This window comes from Meriones unguiculatus, chromosome 19, assembly GCF_030254825.1.
Source record: "Meriones unguiculatus strain TT.TT164.6M chromosome 19, Bangor_MerUng_6.1, whole genome shotgun sequence".
Taxonomy (NCBI): Eukaryota; Metazoa; Chordata; class Mammalia; order Rodentia; family Muridae; genus Meriones; species Meriones unguiculatus.
Genome location: NC_083366.1, coordinates 68,101,855 through 68,121,012, shown reverse-complemented (window position 1 = coordinate 68,121,012; position 19,158 = coordinate 68,101,855). Strand labels below are relative to the sequence as shown.

The following is a 19,158-nucleotide window of genomic DNA, read 5'->3' as shown; positions in this document are numbered from 1 at the left end:
CCAATGAGTGTTTAGAGCAGAGAGGGTCAGGATTGTGACAGGAGGGGAAAGGGGCCGTGGATGTCCAAGGAAGGGTGATGAGAGAGAGGAGGGGGGAGGTCACAGGAGACCTTCTGCAGGAAGTGACGTCTCAGCTGAGTTATAGAGGGTGAACAGAAGTGAATTTGGCAGCGACCAACCGGCACTTACTGTCTAGTCAGCACAATATTGATATCTGTTGTTAACTGATAATATTTAAGAATGAGCTTCCTGTAGAAGTCTGGGTTTGACACTTCACTTTAAAATAAATACTGAAAAGTGACTAAAAGCAAAACAAAAAGGAAGGGAAACACAAGGCTATCTGTCAACGCCAGGACCTGTGTGGTGACAGCTAATTTGCTTCAAGCTGGCAGTGACTGTCATGTAGACACATAACCAGGTTGCCACAGCTCCCCGGGGGGCATCTGCCTCCTGCTTTCCCTGCGCCCAGCAAGGCTCACATCACCTCCGTTGGTAGATTCTTCTCCAGGTGTTTCCTACCTGTGACCTGTAGCCTGATACAAAATTGCAAATTTACTTAAAACAGTGTGAGTCTTTTTCCCCTCCTCTTTTTCTTTTGAAACTCCTGGCTCTCAAGTATCAACTTGAATGGACAGTGTCATTTTTGCAGTGTCGAAAGGTTGGACACCCCATTTAGATTTTCTCAGCCATGAGCAATGAGGCCAAGGGCCACTGGCTCAGCCTCCTTATCTTCCCTAGAATGCCTGTCTAGAAGATTCTGGGAGCCCAAGGGGGTCAGGCTGAGAGAATCACATTGCTGGGGCTCCCTTGGCTCTTGGGAAGAGACCACTACTGGTTTGGGCTTTCTAGGATGTCTCCATCCTTGCTTTGGTCTCAGCTCTTTCTCAGTGTATAGTCCCGAAGGTTGTCTGATTGGTGTACGCAGGGCCAGGCCCACTGGTCTCCCTGTGGATGGGGACTCCCAAGCTCAGCTGTGACAGCTGCATCCCATGGGAAACCTTGAAACTGCCACCCAGGGCCTCTTCTTGAGCCCTGCTGTTTCTTTGACTTCTGTTCTTCCTGGGCCTGGCAGCTAGTCCTCCCTGAGTCCATGGGCAGCTGACGACCAGCAGACCTTTCCAGCTGATGCTTATTACCAACATGGCTGAGGTAACACATGACCCTTCGAGGGCCGATGTGAGCAGTCTGGGTTCACACCAGTTTTTCAGATGCTAAGCTGGCCCAGGCTACCTCTTCCTGACCCTCAGATCTCTTCTGGGGAAGCCTCCCAATCATTCTTTTTAAGATCAGCCTTGCTAGATACCAGAGGTCTGAGCTCTGTTCCAGCTCGAACCTCTAGCCATGGCCCAGGTCCTGTCTTTTGGCCAAGCTGTTGTCCTGGTCCTTAGACCTCTGGCTCAATCAGGAGACTCTAGGTCACTTCCCCAGCAACTTCCTCCTTCTCGGGGGTCTGCATTACTCCCTCCAGGAGATACCCCACAAGGTTGGTGGTGTGGGGAAAGAGGCATCCCTGCTCATGGGCTAGCGTGGGCTCTGAGCTAAGGGTCCCCCACCACGTTCCTGCCATGCTAGTGCTTTCTTGATCTTATTGGCTCCTGAATATTTCGCTTGTAGTGCTTCACAGTTTGTTGGTCACAAGAGGAAGTGTCTCACCATCTCATCCTTAGTATATATGATTTTAAAGTGGGGACATGCACACTGCTGTAAGCTAGAATCCGGTATAGACCCTCCTGGATTTACAATGGGGCCATATCCTGATAAGCTTATTCTAAGCTGAGTGTGTTGTAAGGAGAAACACATCTAAACACCTTCTTTATGGAATGCCCAGCTTAGCCTAGCACATAGTACATGGTGGAGCACTGTGTCCCTTGTTTTAATGGGTGGCTGACTAAGACCTGGGCTCCCTGCCACTGTCAGGCTCTGCTAGAGACAGGCTCACATGGCGTAGTGATAGCTCAGAGAGATCACAATGTAAGGCCCGAGTGCTGGGGTGTGTGTGTGTGTGTGTGTGTGTGTGTGTGTTAGCGCACACACGCATGTGTGTGCCGGAGGACAGCTTCGGAGTGGCTCCTCAGGCACCGGGTATGTTTTAAAGAGTTGTGTTGAGCGATTTGCCATAGGGTATCAATTTGCTCCTGCAAGAGGTCAATCCTCTGATTGAACACCATCAAGCTTCCTTTTAGTTGAGCATTAATTCTTTTATGTACAACTAAGGCATGAGCTACATTGGCTAAATGATTATTCAGGGTCTGAGCAGTCTGCCCAGTATGACTCATGGCTAATGCCCTGGTGGTAGCTCCAACAGCCGTCAATGAGATGGTAGTAACAATGGTGGCTGTAGTTCCAAGATCCCTTTTCTGTCTGAAGAGAGTCATAGCGTGAGGGGCATCAATGGGCATAGGCACCCAGTGAGGCATGCGAGTAACCAGGGCATACCTAACTTTACTAGCATTCCAGCATTGGGCAAAAAAGCAAGTATCATTACCACAATTACTTGGCTCTATCTGGCTAATAATGAATAAAAATGGGGGATATAAACAAACAGGCGTGGGCTTATAGGAAATATTATGAGAAGCCTTAACCCCTCGTTGGAACATCCTGCGTCAGTTCTAGAACTAGCAGTGGTGGTGTCCGAGGTCTGAGTAGGTTCAGGAGACCATTGCCCCCAGGGGCGAGACGTGCTCCATGCCAATTGACTAACTCCATGTTTTCCTCCAATTTTGAAAGTCATTTAAGGTTCTTAAATTATTTTTTTCCCTTTTTTCTTAAATTTTTCATCAATTACACTTTATTCATTCTGCATCCCCCCATAAGCCCCTCCCTCCTCCCATCCCAATCCCACCCTCCCTCCTCCCTCTGCTTGCATGCCACTCCCCAAGTCCACTAATAGGGGAGGTTCTCCTCTCCTTTCTGATCTTATGGCAAATCGCTCAACCTGGCTGTCAATGAAAGTATGCTGGACTTTGTGTCACTAGCATACAACATGGGAATTTTTCCTGCACTGCAAATCTGTCTAAACAATTGTCTAGCTATATTTTAGGTAATTGGACTGGAGAATTCGATACTACGATGGAGCAGCTGAGAGTGGCCATTGTCACAGTAAATTCTACCGGAGTGGACGCAGGACTAGCCACAGGATTATCAACATGGATTGCTGCAGCCATGAATCATCTGAAGGAATGGGCGGGCATGGGAGTGTTAGCAGGCCTTCTGGTGTTGGTCTCCTTGGTTTGCCTGTGGTATATATGCAGGATTAGAGTCTCACAACAGTGTGATGCAGCCATGATCATTCAGGCCTTTACAGCCATTGAAGCAGGACATTCTCCCCAAGCATGGTTGGATACCATAAAAAGCTAAAATGATACGCTCAGGATGCGAGGCTAAGCACTGCACTCAGGGTCAGCCGCTTTGGACCCAGAGAAGAGCATGTCTGATTGCATGCGGGTTGATGCCCCAGGTCCCGCCTCTGAGAAAAAGGTATTGGACGGGTCTGATGTTCTTTGGGTGGATGACACCTAAATGAACATCTGTACAAAGTCCCAATTTATTTCTAATATCAGAGATCAGACCTCTACTCTTGCCTGATGCGTCTAAAACAAAAAGGGGGAACTGTAGAGAGCTGTGGAATGCTATGCCTTAAAGATGGAGCTGGTTTCCGCCTTCCACCTTCCCGATGGTGAGTGCTCTCTGTCACGAACAACTCCACATTTGGCTAAGGCCGAGGATCTGGCTTGCTTCCATGTATGTGGACCTATCTGCATTGCCCCCGTGGCACGCCTGGGTTGGCTACCCAGAGGCTATTTAAGCTGTGGGCTGGCTTTCCCCGGGGTCCGAGGATTGTTCAATGTTCCTGAATAAACTGCATTGAAAAAAAAAAAAAAAAAAAAGAGTTGTGTTTATTTGTTTGTTTGTGCACTCCTGTCGAGGTCACAGGGACAGCCTTCGGGAGGTGGTTCTCTCTTGCTGCCATGTAGGTTTTGGAGACTGAGCTCAGGTGGGTTGAGCACAGAGACGAACATCTTCCCTCAGAGTCATCTCACTGGCCCTGAAGACGTAGCCTCGGCTGCCCTCACACTCATGCCACTCCCGCCCCTCACCCCTGTAGCATGTTCTTCGGGTATGTGTCACCACAACTGACCCCCCCATCCCCAATACCAGTCTTCCTTTAGTCTAGGATGGGCACCTGCTCTGCCTCAGTGGATGGGCTTGGCTCCAGGTCCATACACATAAGAACACTAGAGGGAAGAGAAGGAAACCAGAACTCCAAATTTCGACTCCCTCCTAAGTGACAATGTGATTGCTGTTTTACATCGATCATTTCAAATTCCCCCCTCAGTTTTATTCACGTCCTCCATCCACGATTTGTGCCCTACACATACAATTCATTTGCTTGGCAGTTCTCTTTACCCTGATTTGCCGTTTTTAAAATGCACAATTTTATCTTCACCAAAAATGCTATATTATTTCCATAAATCAGAGTTGATACATGGCTTTCATATTTCTAACATGCCTCGGCTGCGAGCTGTTAAAATAAAAACCGTGCTTCTGAATACACCTAAAGTCATCTTGCGCGGCATTAGTCTGTGTGAGACGGCCTCTGGGAGATTCAGCAGCACCCCACTAAGGCAGCACGCACTCCTGGGAGGATGCTCTACAGGCAGGAAGAGGGAGGCTCTGAAGCTTCCTTCTGGAGGCTGGGGGCGGGGATGGACTTGAACCCAGCCATCTATCTATGGGTGTGTGGGCCTTTTCAACGCCAGTGATTTTTAAGTCTATGTATTTTTGAATCCAAAGACTTTTTAAAAAATTAAACTCAGAGCTTTGTGATTAAAATGGTCTGGGAACCCAGGGCTTCTTTTAGGGACTTCCTTTCTGCTCAGGTTGTCATCCTGTTATTATCGTATGAGGGCCTTTCTCCAAACCCTGTGACACATAAAGGATGTCATTTCAAACCCACAGTCTGTTACTGTCCCTTGGTTCTATTTAGTTCCTCTTTCTCTGTAGACTTCTGAGGGTCTGTCCTGTCCTTCCTAGTTGGGCCTTTCTGCTTTTGGACTTTGGTCACTTTGATACTTCATCCTGCCACCTTGAAATATTCCTCTGGCTTTCTAAGCCTTGCTCTGACTTCATTGTTCATCCATCACCCGCTGATAGAACTGTACCCAGTGTTTTAGAGGGCACAAGGAGGGCAGGGAAAACTGGAAGATCAATCCTCTATGGGGTTTCACCGGTGTGGGAGACAGTGTGTGGTGTGACAGACACAGGCATGCCCAGAGTACAGTGGTGGGTGTCCCCCTGCTCACCCAAAGTGCATTCATTCTCCAGGTCCTTGTCTTTCTCAGGGCCCTGGCTGTATTCTGGGTAGTAACTGAGCTAGTCAGTTAAAGAGCCCCGGGGATGCTGGCTGCCATCCACACTGCCATGCCGAAGGTCTTAGCCCGTCCCCACAGGGTCCTGTGACATTGTTCCTCTCGGCAGTGTGTGACTGAAGCTGGAGTCAGAGTCACACCCCACATCCTCTTCCCAGTGAGGGCTGTTTATAAGTTTATCCCAGCAACTGCCTGGCTCCTGACCTCAGCCTGCTTTCCCTTCTCATTGCTGAGTTTCTTGGATCCCCTAACTAAACTTAGAGGTCATGATCCCTATAAAGTGAGAGCTTCTAAAGGGCTCCTCTTTGCCTAGAAAGAGAGGAGCCTGTTGGCTTAAAAATATTGCAAGATTCGGACAGAATTACAGTAATTTGTAAATAGTTCTAATGATATTCTAATGATATTCTCTGGACCCTTGGCTATACCAACACTACTACCCTCCTTGTCCCCGTCTTGAATATGGCCTTGGCCCTCTCTGAAATTCCCTGGAATATCCTTAGAACACCATCTTTGGTGGGAGTGTTCTTCCTTGTGCCATAAGGCCAGGTCTCAGCTAAGTCCAAGTTCCAGAAAGTTTTGCCTTAGTGGACCATGTACATTACTAAGTTAAAAACTACACAAGTCAGTTAGAGAATTCTGCTCAAATCAAACCGAGTCAGTCAACTCCAGCTGGGGTATACCTGCTGTGAACCTCTGTTTGTCCATCAGGGAATGAGAGAGCCTGGAAGTGAACGAGACACAGTCTTGACTCCCCAGGAGTGGTTTTTGCTTTGAATCAAGATTCCCATCTCAGCATTTCCTGTGCATGAAGAGCTGCAGAGGGGATTAGACATTCTTGGCCTTCTTCCTAAGGTTTGCTCTGGTGGATTTAATGCTGGTGCCTGGTTATAGAGCCCAGGGGGTGATGCCTGCCTGGCAGAAGGCCCCTGTGTGTGCCTCAGGCCCCCTCTAACTCCCAGTACTCGTCCTATGAACAGCTGTTACCTTACACGCCGCTGCTTCAGGTGGGGTAGTCCTGCCCCTCCACTGTCTCTACCACAGGGAACCAGAATCATAGCCAGGAGCCGACATCATCTGCCCCTCCTGAAGTGGCCGGCAGGTGTCTGTCACAGGGACTTGCCCCTCTCAGACCACCTCCCGGAGTAAGAGCCGAGCACCTCAATGGCAGTGCTCACCGGCCCCGCCCTTTTAGGGTCTGCTGTGCGAGGGTCCTGAGCCATTGCATCATCATCCAGTCAGTTGTTCATCTACTCGTAAGCAGTGGGCGCAGATGTGATCGGTTCTATACAGACATTATCTCATTTAACTCCCTGTGACAATTAAATTGTCCAGGTCTCTGGGTAATCAATGTAAATCTAGAGCTGTTTAAGTGGCCAGCCCGGCTGCCAAAGCCATGCTCTGTGTGCTATCTCTGCTATCTGTTAGAATAGCCAAATAGACGGTAGTCACCAGTGCTTAAAGAGGGAAAAAAGCGATTAATGGATGTTTTATGGAAGGGCCGAATCCCACCAGACTAGTTTATTAGAATTCTTTGGGAAGTGAACTAACGTAGGGAGATAAACGGTGACTTTCACAAAAAGCCTTTGTTAAGTTTTATCCCCAAAGCCTATTAATAAAATTGATTCATTATAGAATTGGGCAGAAGTGGGTGGCAAGTAGGAGGGAGCCTATTTTTATATGGATAGAGAACTGGCTCAGAGACAAGAAAGAGGGTGGAGATAATGGCGCTTCTTCAAATGGAGAACCAGGGTTCTTCAGGAATTGCTATTGAGTTAGGTCGGACTAAAGCTCAGTCTGTGAGCACACAGGGTGTGCGAGTCCTGATCCAAACATGGCATAGCTCAAGTGAGGGAGATTCCACTCGGCTCTTAGAGGGTCCAAGGAAAACAGTGCTGAGTGATCCTGCTGGGATAGGATGCTCCTCAGGGGAGCCACAAAAGGTGGCCAGGGAGCGAAAGACCTGCTGTGGTCAGCAGGCTGGAGGGGGTATCAGGTCTGTCATCGACTCTCTGTGGGACACTGGGAAGGTCCCTTACCCTCCTCAGTCTCAGCATTAATTCCTTTCCTATACAGTGTTGGCTCTGGTGGCCTGGGAAGGTGGAATGCTGTGTCTTGAAACTTTCTCTAATGGGAAAGTTTCTGTGTCTCATAACCATAGTACCCCCTCTGTCACTATTCTGTGATGGGTTTTCTTCTCTCCTTTCCCTCTTCCTCCCACCCCCTGACAGTGAGGCAGAGAGCCACAAGGCTGTGGTGCTGGGGCTCAGAGCCTGGGATTCCTCAGTGGCGTTGTCTATGAATGACTCAGCATCATAAATAGCTCCCATCTGGATGAGCCATGGTATCTATAGCGCTCAAGCGATCCCTGTATCCACACACACTCTTTCTGTGCAAATATGTGGATCACTGTATGCTAAATATGAGGTGGCCTGGAGCCGTTCCTCCTCTTAAAAGACTATTTGCTATGAAACTCAAGGCTGTTTATTTAAAGAAACGAGTTTACAACTACGCACATTAGATTACTGGCAGTGGGTGGTGGGGAAGAGATGATGTGGATGGAAGGGTGCGGGGTGGGGGAGGTTATGCTTGGCCTGCTAACCTGCAGGAGAGCTGTTGATTGCTCAGTCCATGGTCCTCTGTCTTTGCAGAAAGAGGCAATGGACACCATTACTGAGATACAGGATGGGGCGGGAGCAGAGGAGGGGTGCTGTGATTCAGCAGAAAGAACAAAGAGTTGGTGGGTGACGGGAGAGCCAGGTCCTGCCTCAGCCCTGCCCTTCACCTCTTCACACATGATTCCTCAGCTTCCTTATTCATCTGTCAGATACAGACCAAGTTGCCCTGTGTGCATAGGCTCCTGGACCACAGACAGGGAGAGGAGATTGGAACGCAGCCTTAGCCACCTGCCAGTCCTGTGCCCTGGGGTGGTCTCTGAGCTTCAGTTTTCTTATCTGAACCAGGGACAAGAATGCCCACCTCGGCCTTTCAGAGGGAGTGCTGGATGAGATAATGTACCAAAGATGAAGCCTGAACAACCTCACTCCACTCATTTCACTCGAGATAAAAGAGGAACCTCCTTCCTCTCCGTCCCAGGCAAGAGACTCCCCCAAAGCCACCCATGGCTGTGACTGTGGGCAGAGCCCTCACCTGTGCTCCCTGGATAAGCAGGGATGTAGGGGCCTAGGCAGCAAGCATGGTGAATAGCATGTCAGGGCTGCTTAACCTCCTAGGGAAGGAGAGAGGATTTGGAGCTGAGAGTGTAGCCAGGGCTTGGGCTTCCTAAGTGAACATGAGGCCAGTATCCTCACTCACTACCTTCTCCAGCCAAGGTCACTGACGCTTTTCCTGTTCTGGCAAAGGGCTGGGTGGGGTGGGGCTCTGTCTGGCATCAGAGACAACAACTGGCCGTGCTCCTCCACTTAATAGTTGCCTATCTTGCTTGCTGGCTCAGGGAGCACTTGGATGGTGCTCCTGGGCTGTCTTATTGGTGACAACACGTACGTTTCATTGTCAGTCATATCTGGTTTCCAGCTCTGGCCTCGGAGGTGTCCGCTGCGTCTCCCTGAGACGCTGCCTCCTCCTCTGGGTAATGGGCTTTAATGGTGCCCCCTTCCTGCATGTAAGCTGGACCCTGGCTGTGAAGGCACATAGGAGACGAGAGCCTCTCAAATCCTAGTTGCTTCCCTCGGTTTGGTCCTGGGGTGCCAATCACGCCTTAAGAGGCCAGATCTGGCTCATCTGTGTCTGTTTCCAGACCTTGAACAGGGTCTGGCCATGTCTGTGTCCCGCCGGTGTTTGTTGACTGAGCCGGCTCCCATGGTCTGGTAGAGCTGTCTACACACAGAGGATTACAGAGGTCCCATTTAACTGAGCACGGAGAGGGCAGCCAACATGGTGGTCAAGTTCACATAGGGGAATGCAGAGCTGGCATCCCAACATGGCCCTCTCACTGCCCCTCCCAGGTGCTGACCTCAGGGCCTGCGGGGCTCTTCTTGGCTGAGCAGCAGGTGTGGGGTGTGGAGGGGCATCGACATCTGCTTGCCCACTTCCTCCCAGACTCCCCCTCTCCTTCCCAATAACAGTCCTGCTCCCAGGGCTGCAGGAGCAGGTTCAGCTGAGGTTCAGAAGGATGAGGGCTGCCTGGCTCTCACAGGCCCTGCGTGGTGGAGCAGGGAGCCCTGGAGTGCTCAGCTCCACTTCGGATAACGTGTTCATCCAACCCTGCATCCTGTGGGCTAACCTTCACCACCACACGCAGCTCCAGCCTCTAACCCTACCTTTGGAATAGGGGCTGCTCAGGCTGCTCCCCAGAGCCCAGGACTGAGCAGGATTTGGCATGAGTCTGATGAGTGAGTGAATGGGCAACCGGGTGGCTGAGTGAGAATGCCAGGGCCTGTTCTGAATGCTGTGGAACAGCAGCAAAAGGGGTGGTGCGATCCCTCCTCGGGGAAAAGCAGCGACTGCAACCACGGCCAAGTCACTGCTTTCTTCGGCTGTGGCGGGGAGTTGGAGCTGTGTGTGTGCGCGTGTGTTTGGGGAGACAGGGGTGAAGGGATCGCATTCTGTCCAGGAACAGCATCTAAGTGCAGATGGCGATAGTGTGTCCTTGGGCCGGGCCACCTGGGTGTGGGGTCAAGTATCTGACCTTTAAGAAGGCAACAAAGAAAAATGCATAGGTAAAAATGTACAGGTAACTGCTTGGTGTCAACCTCCTGACTCCCAAGCGACTAGTACTTTCAGGTGTTGGCACATAGTAGGTACTGGCACATAGCAGGCGCTTAGTCAACTCCTGAGTGAATGGGAGAGTAGGCAGAGATCAGGTCAGGGCAATTTACATCTCAGGGCTTGTGGGCTTCAAAAGCATCGACTCTCAGCTTGACTGTAGACCCTTCCACAAGCTAGCTACTCTAACCACACGGGGGAGGGCTTTCAGCCCCATCTTCAACATCTCACTCATGGGCCAGCCCAGTGTCGTAGCTTCCTTCTACAGAGGGTGGCAAGGAGGCTCAGTAAGGACTTGACCCATAGCTGAAGCCAGGTCTCCTGCCCTACTCTAGAAGAAAGGAGCTGAGTAAACAGCTGCCAGGACGGCAGCCGACTGAGTGCAGTGCGGGTCCCGCTCTGGTGCAGGCTTGTCGAGGGTTACCCTTCCAGGAGCAGCGGTGGCTTCCTCGAGAAGACGAGCTGGGGGCTGACACTTAGAGAGACCAAGAGTGGAAGGAACATCATCTGCAAAATCATGGAGGGACTGTGATCCAGTGAGGGAACTTGGAAGCATGTGGCTTGGCTTGGGGCAGGATCAGCAGGGCCCGCTTGTGAGGGGCTTCAGAGCATCCAGGGAGAACCATTGATGGCCTCAGGTTTGTGCCCCTGGGGTCATGGGGGATAGGATTTAAGTGCAGGGAGAAGGTGGGAGCTTGGAATTGTCTTGCCCAGGTTGTGGGCAGAGACTCAGAGGATTGAGATGGGAGAAGCAGGAAGCAAGATTTGTGCTGGAGGAAGGGTGGCATTGGGAAAGAAGGGTCCCAGGCTCCTCCCGTGGGTGGAGTAGTGACAGGTGAGAGGCTGTGGAAGACCCATCCTGGAGAGATTCTCCAACAGACCTCAAGAGCTCTCTGTGGCAGACCCTAGTCTCTGCTGCAGCCCCTGCCCAGCCCCACCGGTTACTCAGCCGTTCCCAGTGGCACAGTGCAGACCTTGGCAACACCAGCCCCTGAGGGCTCCCACCACCTTCTGCCCACACTGTCTACCTCGTTTTCCTCTGTTCACTCCATTTCCATCCTGCAACCTTGCTGGGTTTCCCATGACCTAGGACATCTGCCCTTTCTGTTTCTGCTGCTTGCTTGTCCCATGGCCAGCCTTTTTTTTTTTTTTTTTTTGAGTTGTTATCTTCACTACCTCTTCATGGATTCTTTGCCAGGCGCTTTGTTAAACAGACCCACTCTCTGTTACACACTCACTCTTAGATTATGGAACCTGGTGAAATGATCATATGTGTTCATTTTCTTTCTCCCCACTAGACTTAAGCTCTGTGGAGGTCAGGCCCTTGTCCTGGCCCAAGGAGACACTTCTGGCTTTGCTTTTGCACATTTTGGAAACAGGATGCTCCCACTTACTATACGAGGTTATTGATGGCATTGAGGATACCCTGGTACAGAGCCTGCCAAAGTCAGAATGACTTCAGGGGTCCCCCCAGCCACTCTGAACTTTATGCATTATGACATTGAAGCTGAGAAAGAATGAGGCTGGCCACATGGCCCAGCTGGGAGGAGCTGGGATGGGCTTCTCTGCTGCTGGAGAGGTGCCTGGCCCTGTACCCTGCTCTGAGTGGGCGTTCAGCAGCGAGAGCTGGCTCTGGGCTCCTGCAGCCATCTGCTGCTTGAACGGAGAGACCCTGCCTGCTTGCCTGGCTGTCACAGCTTTCCAGCCAGTCAGCCCCAGGAATTCTAATGGCTGTGGCTTTGTGGAGCACAAAGGCCTGCCTCCTGCAAATGGAGAAGTGCATTTTCTCTGCATGGCAATCACCACACTGAAGGCTGTGGGCAGCAGTGTTCATGCTGTGGACCCTCTGAGGGATGCTTGTTTCGGACTGAGGGGCATCCAAGGAGGTGCACACACTGATGTCTGCTATCACAAGGGAACCCAGGGTTTGAAGGGCTCAACACAACGTCTTTAGCCATTTGATCTGTCTCATGGGGAGCATTTTCCTCATTGTCTCACATGCTTTCTCTTCTCAAGGACTCGAAGTTTCTGATGTTTCCTGTCCTGCTTGGTCGCTGACTCAGCGATGTATTATGTAAATATTTACCGAGAAGGCACTAGGAGTTCTTATAGGCTATGACAATGTCACGGAGGAACAAAATATGACCTGCGGTTGTCATCCTACAGACACGGGGGAGACAGATGGCAGAGTCCTGCTGGAATCCGGCTGTGTGAGTGTGGGTAAATTCCCTTCCCTTTCTGGGCCTCGGGGTCCTGTTGCTCTCCACGGCTAGACTCCCACCTGGCATGTTCTGACGGCCCTCACTTAGGATAGCACATGGCAGCCACCTCTAGCTTGTGACTGTCGGTGCCTCCGAGCTGGGCTCCAGCTGGTCTTACTCAGCACAGGCATCCTGCTCACCCACTCTCTTTTGCCCCCTTTATGTAGCAGCACACACACTGCTCTTTCTTTTTTGTTCTCAGTTATTCTGTACATGTGGCACATGTGATTGTGTTTGTGCATATGCACCCCCCCCTCAGTGTGTGTGTGTGTGTGTGTGTGTGTGTGTGTGCGCGCGCGCGCGCGCGCGCGTAAGCGCACACACATGAGTGCGCACACTAGAGGTCAATGTCAGGTGCAGGTGCTCCCTCAGTTGCTTTTCTACATTATTATTATTATTTTTGAGACAAGGTCTCTCGCCAACTTAGTTAGGTTATCTGGACAGAAAGCCCTGTAAAACTTCCAGTCTTTACCTCCCCACACTAGGATTCCAGGTGCACACAACCATGCCCAGCAAAGGCTGGGCTGGGGATCTGAACTGAGGCCCTCACACTTGCGCAGTGAGCACCTTCTGTTGGAGCCGTCCTCCAGTTCCCACGTTTGCTCCCTGAGTGCCAGGACTCTCCGAACATCTCACTGTTTACTCCTTACAGAATGCCCTGGAAGGAGGGACTTGGATGCATCATCTCCACTTTAAGAATGAGGCAGTGTAGGCTGCAGAGACCATGACGTCTCTGAATTCACCAAGTGTGTTTGTGGGGGCTGTGGGCTGTGCTAGGCAGACCCAGGCTGTGTGCCTCTCTGCCACGCTTGTCTCTGCCTGCCTGTGCAGCGCTTCTGTTCCTCTCCTTCCGGATAACAACCTGACCTCCACTGCCTGCCTCCACAGGCTCCCAGAGGCCCGTTTTGAGGAAACCCTTCTTAGGCCTGTGCTCCAGCGACCCTGACCATGCTGGGCCTTGCCATGGGGTGATGCGATCCTGGTCTGTTTGTGTGCTGAGCACCTTCCTCTCTTTCTGCTCCTAACCCAGCATCCTGGGCCATCCACGTTCCACACAGCCACCAAGAGCTTATTTAAAAGTCAAACCCATTTGTTAAAAATCATTTTTATGTGTTTTGAATAAAAGAATAAAAAGCCCATGACCATGGCTTGGAAGGTTCTCACTGTTTAGTCCTGCCCTGCCCTTCCCGCCCTCACCTATGGCTAGTCCTCTCTTCTCCCTTAACTCCAGACACACTGGGTCCCTGCCAGTCCCCAAAGCAGCCCAGGCTCACGTTCAGCTCTTTGTTCTTTCTGGAAGGTTCTTTGCTGCAACAGGGTGTGACTCGGTTACTTGGGCCTCAATTCCATGTCACCATTTCCGTATCTGTCTGTTTAGGTGTTGCCACATTTGCCTTTGCATCTTATTAATGACGGCGTCTCCTCTGAGTGTGTGAACCCCTGGAAGGCAGGTGTCACAAGTGTCTGGTCCTCACTGGCCACCAGCACCTGCCGTGCCTGATATGGAAGAGCCAGTCAGAACTGTCTACATAACGACCCAACTAGGCCCAGGGAGGGCAACACATCTGGGCCTGTTAGCTCAGGCTGACCTCACAAGGCGAGCACTCACTGTAGGTCACTAGCTTTGCCTGGGGCAGTCTTACACCCAGTTGTGAGGCAAGTTCATTGGCTGCTTTCTGCTGGCTCCCTTACACCGGGGAAGCTAAGAGCTCCTTGCCTGTTTCCTCTTTTGTTTTTAACTTGGGGTGACTTATGAAATATTATTTTTCACAGTATCTTGAAGGCCAGGGGCTCCCCAAATGCTACCTCTTAAGTCAGAACACCAAGGCCCAATCAGGGCACTCCCACTCAACACAGCTGCTGCATTTCATCAGTTGCTGGAGAGACTTTGTGCTCTAGAGAGACACAAAATGCTGAGTTCTGCCAGGGCCTGGGCCAAATGCTAATCATGGAGTATATAAAGGAGAGACAGCCTGGAGCCCAGAGGGAGGGACAGCCAAACTCAAGGCAGATGGAGAAAGAGGCTTCCTGTTTGTCTGGGTAATCCTACCAGGACTGACAGAAACTGTGCAGAGCTGCAGAGGTGGAGTCTGGGTGTCTAACTTCAGAGCCCTGGGCTAACAGGAACCAAGGAGCCACGTGGGAGGGTCGGTGCCACGGACCTACATTCAGGTCACTTCTAAAGCCTGTGAAAAGGAAGCTTGTCAGGTCTCAGAGACCAATGGCCACAGGTGACCTTCATCTTGGAAACCAGGAAAACACTCCCTGCCCTGTGGTTGGGCAAGGAAATAGCATACCGCTGTGTGTACCAGGAGACCCCAAGGCCATATCTTCTAAGCAAAATAGTGAACTGAAAAGCTCAATGGATGATATTTCAAGGATCCTGGCCCTGCTCTCAGCGCCAGCGAAATCCATGTTTTGGTAAAGTGTGACTTACTGATCACACCTCCCATCCTGTGAGTTCATGATGAAGGTCACGTGGAAGGAAAGCTCACTTTTTCTTTAAAGGACTCAGGTTTTCTTTTTATTTTCTTTCTGGATACCAGCTGATGGCCTCAGTCGTGGAAGCCATTAAGCTGCCATCATCGTACTTTTTTGGCTTGGTAAAATTTGTCGTCACCCCATTCCTCCCAAAGTAGCTCCTTCTAATGTGTGTGCCACCAGCATGGCTTAGTCCTCAAGACTTCACCCTGAGGGTAGGAAGGCCAAGACTAATGACAGCTGAGGTGGTGCGGCATCCGAGTGACATCAGTGGTTACTGATGTTAGAAAGATCTCGGCACAAAATGACAAGAATTCTTACATGATGTCTTGGGCTTTTCCCAAAATTAAGTCTGCAGGTGTGTGTGTGTGTGTGTGTGTGTGTGTGTGTGTTTGTGTGGAGAGTGGGTATGGGTGTAGAGGAGATTAAATGGGCCAGCCACTGAAGCTGCTCCCTCCTCTTCCCTGCTCCCTCCCTTTCCAGGGTCTCCTGTAGTGCAGACTGGCCTTGAATTCCCTTTGTAGGCACAAAGAACCTTGAACTTCTGATCTTCCTGCCTCCAACTGGGATCACCATTGTGTGCCACTATGCCAGACCTATGCAAGAGAAGCGCCGGAGACAGACGGACAGGAAGAGAGGAGGAAGGAGGATGCCGCGATGGGTTAGCATGGAGAGGGAACCACGTGGGCTGGGAGGAGGGACTCCAAGGATGGCGTGGATGGAGAAGACACCAAGATGAAATATAAGCCAGCATAGGATTATGGGTGGAAGGTAGCCCAGCTAGGAATGGCTAAGGTGGATGGCATTGGATGGGGGCTGGGAGGTGGGTTTTGAGGTTATTGAGACGGCATAGGTAGAAATATTTGCTCAGCCAGCCCAAGGTAAACAGGCAATTGTAAAATCTAACAGGCATCTGTGTCTTATTATTTGTGATAGCGGGTTAAATAATACCGCCGTGATAATCACAGGGCAAATAATAATAACACGTAGCCCAGCGCTCTTTTTATTTGTTTCCTCCAACAGTAGTGCTGGGGATCGAACCCAGCGCTTGCTGTGTGCTAGGCTGCTGTCCTGACGATTGAGCCACAGCCTAGCCCTTTATTTTTCTCCTCTATTAAAATAGGCTTGAAACAGTCCGTCCTGAAAGGCACTTTGGGGACTGGCCTCAGCCTATCTGTTCTCATTTCGCGCTCCCCACCCTGAGGACCTTCTGGCATGGTGACATTACCCTGGTGGCTGTGATTTCACACCTCTAGGCCTTTGTTCACAGCTCCATCTGTCTTCGATCCCTTTCTCCCAGAATCCAACACTCCCGCCTCTGAAGTCCCACAGCCTTGTTTACTAGCCTGAGCTTATCACACCACAATTTTCATTTTACATTACGCTTCCTCTGCTGGCCCGTGGCATCCTCGGGGCGCTTCTCCATCCTCCCAAAATGTATCCCCAGAACATGTTTTCAGAAAGAGTAATTAATGTTGATAGCTACCCAGTTTATTTATTTATTTTTCAGTATGGATGTGCCAGGCACAGCACTAAACCCACCGCGTAGCTACGACTTTAGATCTTAACCCAGTGTGTACCGGTAATGCCATCACCCCCTCTTGAATAGTTAACACGGTGTCGGGAGGTTATTTACCCCTAGCTGCGTGCCACAAGGTGACAGAACGGAAGCTGCGTTCAGAATAGACACCTCCTGTTCTTCCTCCTCTGGGTCCGTATGGTTCCAGGCACTGAGGAGACTGGGTTCTAGGCTCACTGCTGCTATAGATTGCTAAGTGACTGTAGGGGGCATCTCTGCCCCCCAGGCCCTGTCTGCCTGCAAGAGTCTTTGAGAAAAACTAGAGGGTCACGTGATACGAGGGCCCTCCCAGCTTCAACTCCCCGAGAGGAGATCCTTTTTCTTCCACGGTTGGTTTTCTGCCCAGGAGCTGGCTTTCCCGTCTGGGAACCTCCCAGCTTCTCAAACCCAGCCTCTTTTCTGGCTACTTGTAATCTCAGAGCAAAACCGCGTTTGCAACCTGCTGCCCGGGTCGCCTCTACGTCCCTCCCTCCCCGGCAAGCTGGGGTTTCTCTATAGGTGGGGGTGGAGTCCTGGGCAAGAAGGAGGGGAGCCCGTAGCTTCCCGGTTCCTTCCTGCTCCCTGTTGTTTCTCAGCCCCTTCCTCCCCTCCCCCCGACGAAAACTCAGCCTCATACTTTCTAGGGATGTTCCCGGCACAGCCGGAGCCAGCGGTCGCAGGCAGCAGGCGCAGGCTTCTGGGTTGGTCTCTCCCAAGCCCGCCGCCCGGAGGTGGGGTGGACGTCTGCAGGAAAGCGGGGCGGCGCGCTCCTTCCTCCCAGTGCAGACTAGGCCCAGCGCGCCCCGCCGGAGCCGGGGACCCTCCCGCGCCGGTCCCCTCCACCCTCGTTCAGTGTCCTAGCTGAGCCCCGCCATCGCTCCGCCAGGCCTCGGTGCCTGCAGACCCAGGCTGGGGCCGCGGCGGTGACTAGGCCCGGGTCCAGCGCTCGCCCGCCGCCGCCGTTCAGGGAGGAGCGGGAGTCCCCGGCAGGGCAGCCTTGCGCCCCGGGAGCCTCCAGGCCCCAGCGCCGCGCTCCGCGGGTCGCGGCCGAGCTGCAGCGGCTGGCGAGGGCGTCGGGGCGAGCCCAGGGGCGCGCGCGCGGAGCCCAGCCCAGGCCGGGAGCTGTCCCCGGGGCGGTGCTGATGGGAGCAGGGGAAGCCTTGCAGAGGGAGAGGCCGGAGCGGCGGCGCGCGGGGCTCCGGGCAGCGCGGGCCCTCGGCCGGGGTCTTCCCCGGGCCGCTCGGCTGGCGACGCGGAGAGCGAGCGCGGTCTACGAACCTGTTGGTGGCTGCAGTTCCTCCGCCGCCGACCAGAGCGCCCGGGACCGCGGCTCTGGCGCTCCTCTCCCTCCCGTCCTCCTCACTCCTCCGCCGAGACGCTCCCTCCTGCCGAGCTTAGCGCGAGCCAGGCGGGGGGCGCAGAGCCCCTCTTCTGCAGCCCCTGGAGCTGGTGGAGCTGCAGGGCACGCAGCTCAGAGGCCTCCTCCAAGGGCAGCCCGGCTCCCAGGGAGACCCGAGCTTCCTGAGACGGGAGGCGGGGGCTGGCTGCTGGGACAACACAGAGTGGCAGAAGAAATGGCTGGGCAGGCGAGAGGGAGACGGGGGAGTTCCCTCGACTCACAGCTCTGTCTTGAAGTTTGGGGACACCGAGTGGGGATATCTGTTGCTAGGACATCTCATCTTGGAAGTCTCCTCCCCCTCCCCCTCTCCCTTCTGTGGCCAGTAACTACACATGTGCCTTACCTGTTCAGCGGCAGACTTCACTCGGCTCTGCTGTGCTATCTCATGCGGGTTTGTCGTTAAAAGTCCCTCAGGGAGAGCTTTCTAAAGAGGATATTTAAGGTCACTCAGCAGCAAAAGGCCAATCTCCTTTCTGGTTCTCACCGGGACAGGGGACTTGCTCGTTCTGAGCAGACTCACCCCTGACTCACCTGTGTCTCTTACCTTTTGGCTACAACCTTAAGACTCAGGTTTAACCCACAAGGTAAAGCGTCTTCGCCGCCAGTGAAGTCTCATGTGCCGTAAGGTCAGCCTGTAAGTCCCTCTACTCGCTGTTTGGTCATATGTTATAATTATGTATCTCCATCCCCCCGCCACAGCTGCCTGTCTTGTCAAAGCTGGATCCGTATTTTTCTCAGGATCTCCACCACCTAGCACACAATAGCTGTTCAGCTATAACCACTAAATCGGGGGACTCCCCTTTCTTCCTGGGACTGCTCACTTGATTTCTGTATTTTCATCGCAGCCTTCCAGGCCCACTTGGCAGCCTTGTCATCAACACTTCCCTCCTGAGTCACTAGCTTCCCTCACAGTGACCTCACTTTCCACCTTGAGCTGCTTAAAAAAAATAGAAGTTGCTATATTCTCTTTGCTTGCTGCACTCAGCAACCCCACTCACAGGGCTGAATCCTCTGGTCACTCGCATTTTAGCGCAAACGTTCAAATGCCACTCCCTCAAAGAGCCCGTCTCTGACCATGTATTTAATCCAGGCGTGCCCAACATGTTTGTAGACGACAGCACCAGATCACAGTATCGAAAGGGGAAGCACCCCTGATTTAATCCTCCCTCAGTTACTGAGTAGCATTACTTAACAATTTTCCTTCGCTGTACTGAGGCTCAGATTTCAGTTAGTTAGTAGTTACTGCTCTCTGAAATGATTTTACAGACATCCCTTGCTACCTCCGGAGGACTGGCTCCAGGAACTTGGTACAGAAGCCTGAAGATGCTTAGATTTCTTATATAAATTGAGTTGAATTTGCATATGCTC

General features: G+C 52.0%; 1 protein-coding gene across 1 annotated transcript in view; it reads right to left on the bottom strand.

Annotated features, from left to right (window-relative positions):
- Positions 1–17,971, bottom strand: part of Cplx2 (complexin 2) — a 71,945-nt gene extending 53,974 nt beyond the window's left edge. Inside the window, exon 1 of the mRNA XM_021646441.2 lies at positions 17,670–17,971. The gene's annotated coding sequence lies outside the window, so the exon portion shown is untranslated. The remainder of the gene's footprint in view (positions 1–17,669) is intronic.
- Positions 17,972–19,158: the final 1,187 nt, after the last annotated feature.